Source organism: Octopus bimaculoides, chromosome 2 (assembly GCF_001194135.2).
Source record: "Octopus bimaculoides isolate UCB-OBI-ISO-001 chromosome 2, ASM119413v2, whole genome shotgun sequence".
Taxonomy (NCBI): Eukaryota; Metazoa; Mollusca; class Cephalopoda; order Octopoda; family Octopodidae; genus Octopus; species Octopus bimaculoides.
Genome location: NC_068982.1, coordinates 131,125,550 through 131,132,487, shown reverse-complemented (window position 1 = coordinate 131,132,487; position 6,938 = coordinate 131,125,550). Strand labels below are relative to the sequence as shown.

General features: G+C 34.9%; 1 protein-coding gene across 2 annotated transcripts in view; it reads left to right on the top strand.

Moving 5' to 3' along the window:
• LOC106867959 (hyccin) overlaps positions 1–6,938 on the top strand; it is a 327,707-nt gene that overhangs the window by 217,310 nt on the left and 103,459 nt on the right. The window lies entirely within an intron of this gene.

Genomic DNA, 6,938 nt, shown 5'->3' with positions numbered 1-6,938 from the left:
TATATATATATATATATATATATATATGATGGACTCTCCTGTTGATTTAGCTCTATGAGGATCTGACAGCCTACACTTTCTTTGTTAGTCATAATACTTATGTCAAATGTGACATTTGAGTCCTGCCAGTGATTTGCAAAGAAGCCCACAGCTGTTGCAAGTATGAGTATTATGGGTCAGTGCAGGTAGTATATTTACAGCCACTTTTCTCCTTTGCCTTGCACCCCTAAGCCTGTTAATGCTGGTTGAAACAAAGTCTCTTATACCATCTTTTTTATTTGATATGCATGGGCGACTGCTGCGCTTCCACAAAACAACTGTGCCTGGACTCGTATCTCAGTAATCAACTTTCTAGATGCATCCCATGGACATTCATGACTGAAGGGGGCCTTTTACACACACACACACATGTGTGTGCGCATTTCAATAATTCTTGACCTCTTCCCACTAGCTGTAGTGTGTATAAAATTGCTTTCACTAATATTCTTCAAGTAATAAAACTACTGTGATAACTGTAAAGCCATTAAATTTTTGTTGACCTGTCCAACCCTATCAGTTTTTAATAAAAAAAACACTGTGAGAAATGAGAAATATAAGTGTTTGAGAATGATGTGTAATGATTCAATAGTTTATTACTGCCTCTACTGCTTGTTTAATCACCACTACCATTATAATAAGTACAAATACCATATGGTTATGAACACCACTATTGTAACTACTCCATTCACCATAACCTCCATTTCTTGATTTAACTCTGTTTCCTAAACATCATTCTTCATTGCCCAACATGTCCAACAACCAAGAAATTAGGTGCCTCTCTTTTTATCCAGTTTGCTTTTTTGATTGATTATTTGTGCATCAGTGTTGATCTTTCAAACTACTGAAGCTAGTCTGTTCAGTTTTTTCCAGCAGTTATTATCAAAATGTAATAGATTTTATTTATTTATCTTATTTCATTTATTTATTGTCAAAATTTGCTTTTTTAGAGTAAAATTAGTTGAATATATGATGGGTAAATTACAAGTTTTATGATAAATACCAATTGCAACACAGTAAAATGAACTAGAAAAAAAATACTGTTGGATGTATAGTTAGATGACAACACAATTTTTCATCCAGATTTGGTTGGTTATGACAGTTAGTACTGGAAAATATATCCAAGTACTGACCACATAAATAGAAAAAAAAAAAAAAAGATGGTTTCTTTTGTTTTCGTTTGTTACCTTTTGCTTAATATTGGGTTAAATATTTCATCTGTTTATGTAATGGAAAAGAAGATATTTGCACATAGAATCTAGTTGTGTTTGTATTTTCTCTCTATGATTAACTGATGTCAAAGCAAATTATGTAGAAAACTCTCTCACTAATTAAAAACAAGAACACAACCAACAATAATTATAATGAGTTCTGTAAATAGGTACAAAGCCTTGGTCAAGTAGAGCTAAGTGTCTTGTCCAGTGTTTCAATGGTATGAACCCTCGAGAGATATTTTCTAAATCAGTTTTGCTTTTTCTTTGTTAAATAATGATGATTCTTTTTTTTGACATAAAGCTAAATTTATATGGGGAAAAGTATATGTATAATCAATTATATTGATCTTTTAACACATTTCTTATATCTCTTTCACCTACTTTGGTAAGATAAAAGACATAAATTTTCTTTGCTATGATTTGAATTCAAACCAATGAAATACAGTCACAAGACAGAGGTAGTGACCAATCTGTTTCCTATCATCTCAACTAATTATAGTTGTACTAATTAGTTAATTAGTAGCACTGCTGTATTTACAAAATCTGTCATGTGATTTGTTTGTATCATATCCTTCAAAATTATGTCAACTAAATACAGTTGTTCTATGTTACAGCTGTGTATGTTAACTAAATACAGTTAAACAGCAGCTTTCTGCCACCATATCAATAACAGCTACAACAAAATAATACTCTCTCACACAGGCACAAGACTAGAAGTTTTATGTTGACCTTAGTACTTGACTGGTACTTTATTTTATTGACTCTGAAAGAATGAATGATATAGTTGACTGTAAGGAGATTTTGAACTTGAAGCATAAAATGCTGCAACAACTACCACAAGGCATTTTGAGTGACACAATAATGATTCTGCCAGCCCACCACTATTATATATATTATATATTAATAAATTTCAGAGAAATTGGAATTGACATGTGAGCAGAGCAGGCCCAGAACACTGCTCTATTGGGGACAGCTAGTATTTTGAGATTGGTGATTGGGTGTTGATACTTCCATGATACTTAACATCCAAGTACCAAATCTTATAATTTGCGGAAAGTGTCACTGTGAAACCTCTGACATCACTCTCACAAAATCAGCCAGAGCAAATAAGACCAAGAGTTCTGAGTAAATTGTATTATTATTATTGTTATTGTTGTTATTATTATTATTATTATCATCATCATCATCATCATCATCATCATCATCATCATCATCATCATTGTTATTATTATTATTATTACTGTTATTGACAATGATGATGATGATTTCTTTTATTGGCCATAAGGGCCCAAGATATGGAGGACAATACTGAAGAATGAGTTACAGCAAAAAAAAAATAAAAATACAAAATCAAAAACATGTGGGGTTAACATCAATCAAGAGGAGATACTACCACATTAAAGGATATAACAGAGGATTTATAATACAAAGTAGAGAAATAAATAATAAACAAATAAATAGAATCCCCAGTAGTGGGGCAGTCCACTTAGGGTAATCGAGGGTAAACCCCACACAAAAATCCTGGATTACTTTGCCATCTCCAAGGCATGGGAAAGTGCCCTCTTCCAGTTTCTTTCCTCCTGCTTAGAAAAACATATTCAGAGTAGATCCATTCAGTCTCACCAGTCTTGCCACTATCAATCACCTTTTGATAAACACACTAGAAGGTAGCACCTTCCACTCTAACCTCACCTTTCTCTTCAAGTGATATTTGAAGAAATTGATGAGGGCTTGACCAGATAAGAATGTGCTTGTCATCAAACCTTTCAGACGGGTCCACTACACAGCCACCTTTGCAACAGCCATAGCCACTAAGCAGAGAAAGATCTACCTTCCTTCTCTGCTAAGGGAAGGTAGTGCATCAATCTTCACTATACACTCAGCAGAAGGCTGAATTCATCTTACAACAACTGTTCCACACAATCTCACAACTCTCTAATGCATGAACACTGAATTATTGCATGCAAAACAGTTTTGTTACCCTGCAAGCGTCCTGAGCAGGTTCGGCTGTTGGCACTTCCATGCCTGAAGAGCTTGTCTCAAACAGGCAATGCCCTTCTGTAGCACTGCCAAGCCAAAGACTTTTGAAAATTGTCCTCTGGAAGAGACTACTCAGACTGTTCTCGTTGCTGCCTAGATTCAATCTTAAGCCATCATCAATCATACCCTCAACTAGCCTCCTATAGAAAACTTGTGTTGTTTTTCTGCTATCAGTTTTGGGCAGCTGGCCCAATGCAGTGAGTGCCTGGCAACATTCTAGATGCCAAATGCCCAACCTTGGTCAACATTTGACCCATGACTGCAGTTCTGTCAATGAGATGAGTTGCGGAAAGACGTGTTGCATGGAAGATGCCCACACCAGTTCACCCTTATTTTCATCGTTATCGTCATCGTCTACATCATCACAGTGATTTAGATGTTTCTGTAGATTCGACAGCCTCAGAGCATGGTGCCACATCATTAAAGATAGCATTTCCAGAACCACTATGGTGTGGGTGTTGACAGCAGATAGATTTTCTGACCAGTGGAATCTGACCCTTCTATAAGAATCAGAAAAACAAGTGCTCCAATCTGGTCAGAGTTGTCTTAGGACAAGGTATGACGGCTAGGCAGTAGTACACTACCGAGGTGATATAGGCATTCGCTACTTCCACCCTAGCCTTTCAGAGACGGCTTCCTTTCTGCCCATTTCTGATTATAATTTCTGGTATACAGACAAGGGTCTAGATTGAGCTACTACTTCTCTGCATTGAGAAGTCACAGCTCCCATACTAAGGAAATGTGAGTAAAACGTTGCAAGAAAGATTCTTCAACCTGAACCATCTGGCAGGTGACCTAGGACTAGACCAATATCCATAGTCTCAGTAAGTCATGTTTGGGAATCCAGCTTCTGATAGGATTGTATGGTGGAGGTACCTGAAGACTCTACTCCAGTGACCCACCCAGAAATAGTATGTATTAATTTTGATCCTGTTTGACCCATGTAATTCTCTTTGCATTGTGGACATTGATGCAATAAATGATTCAATTCCTTTCCTTTCTGGAACTTTTTGGTTTTGCCAAGTTCCATTATTTCACATCTTCCACTGTGAAGGTCTCCACATTTTGTTACCTGCATTACTTCTTCTACTGATGTGAATTTCACCTTTATTAAGAGTCTTTTAAGATTTGGTTGTTGTTTTTGGACATTAATTATTTATGATTCTTTAATTATTTTTCTAAGACCTGATTATTGGTTTAAGGCTGAAAGGTATCGTTTGATCAAATGTAAGATGGTATGGTTTCTAGGATTGTATGAGATGTGTGTATGTTATATATGTGTGTATATATATATATATATACAGAGAGAGAGAGAGAGAGAGAGAGAGAGAGAGAGAGAGAGAATAACAAACAGACAGACAGTGACAGTGGTTTGTATCCATTTTATATATGCTTATGTCTACAAATGATAGTGTCAGAAATGATACAAGTTGAAATGAGAAAGCATACAATTCATATTAATTCCCCAACCTTCAATTCAACAGCTCTTGTTTTGTTATATTAATTACTTGTATTCTTTTGAAATTGCTGACTCTGTCCCAGACCTAATCAGAACATGTTGCCATGCCTACCTTTTTACTTCTTCTGCATTCTCATTTTCATTAGATCCAGTACTAAACAATCTGAGAGTGAAGTTGATTTAGTATTTATAGAAAAATTGTATAAACTGTCTTCTGCAGATAGTAACAGTCACTGAAATTTTATTCCAGACACCACAGCCTTAAGAAATGAAAGACATCTCTAAATTCTTAGAGAAATTAAAGCCAACTAAGCATCTACTTAAAGGCAAACACTGTAGAATAATGGTCTGCTTCCAGTAGGTCAAGTCTGCAACCTAGATACTGTTGCTAGTTATTTTATTTAACATTTATCATTAATATGCTAAAAAAGAATCTCAACAGCTATGACAAGCAACATTAAAAAATTGGCTTTTGTTAGGTTTTAATTATCTTAAAACATATCTTCAATATTCTTGGATTTTTCTTATACCTATTATAATTGTTTCAAATTTTGATACAAGGCCAGCACTTTTAGGGGCGGGGTTGAGTTGATTGCATGAAGAAGTTTTTTTATTGACCTTAAAAGGATGGAAGGTGAAGTTGACTTCAACAGAATTTGAACCCAGGACATAAAGAACCTGAAGAAATGCTACTAAACATTTTGTCCTGACTCACAAACAACATTGTCAGTTTGCCACCTTCTTGTATCAGCTATAATAGAATATCTTTAGGTTGATTTTAAAATATCATATAGTTAGTAAAAGGAACTTTTAACTTCTGGTAATGCTGAACTTTTCGTCTTTTTAAGGTTGCTAGAATAATTTTTCTTAGTAGTTATATACAAAACTTAGTCAGTGAAATTCTGAAGCATGAAATACTGCTTACATCACCTGCTGATGAGTATCAGTGCAAATAAAAGAATTATCATACATAGAACTGTAATGTTTTAGTGAAGAGAGAATGTGTGTGTGTGTGTGTGTGTGTTTAGATACATACTGAGGGAAAGCGATAAAGTAGCTTGATACTGCGAGATTCTTGGCTCAGTGATTTGCTCACTGGTTGACTAAATGTTAGTTTCCTACTTAGTTCTTTGCTACTAGACTCAGTCTGAATCACAAATTAGGTAGTTTTCTTAAAGAAAGTTCTTTACATTAAATGACGACTGATCTGTGACATGAAAGTGTATGACACTTAAAACGTAATACCATTCCTTTTTACTGGACTAAAGGATTTAAACTACTTTCTGCTGTTGATCTTATACATATGTCAAGTATTTCCATAATGTCATCATATTACAGACTGAAACTTCAGAAAAATAGTATCCCCTACCTGACCACCTCTCCTACAACTGAATAATTTTAGTCCTATAGATAATGCCTTGTCTCAGTTGTTTTAAACAAAGTTGTTCTATTTTTCTTCCTACATTTTGTTTAAGAAACAATCATGCTATGGATATAAACATCTTTGCCCACCTGATATTGTGCATGTCTCTTATATCAACATGTGTGCATGTAGCTACATACACACACATAGATAAACACACAGTTGTGTGTTAGTGCAACATATAGCTAAATAATAATTTGCATTATAAGTACACCAAGTTCTAATAACCAAGTATTGATACTACTGGGTGTACCTATCTATCTGTCTATCTATCTATCTATCTATCTACCTATCTATCTATCTATATATATATATACACACACATACCCACTCCCACACTCACAACATACACACATGCACACACAGAAACGTGTGTGTGTTTATAAATGTATAAGCATAATTGGGCTTGGGATATAACATATACCTACATATATACATGTAAATATATTTAACAATATGTCAAGAGAGAAACAAATACTGAAAATATTCAGAAGATGAACATTTGTGTATAAGCATATAGATGTTTATATATTTACAGAACAGATTTACATGGAGTACAAAAGATACCTTGTATTTTAGGTCTGACTGCTGTTTCTTGGGGCTTGGAATTACGTAATAGTTGTAATGTTGGCAGATAGTGTGCAAAAAGTCAAGGATATGCAACCAGCTGTGGATGCATATAAACATTACTGTAAATCTGGCCTCTGTCTTTAGGATACATGCGTGCACACACACACACACACACACACACACACACACACACACA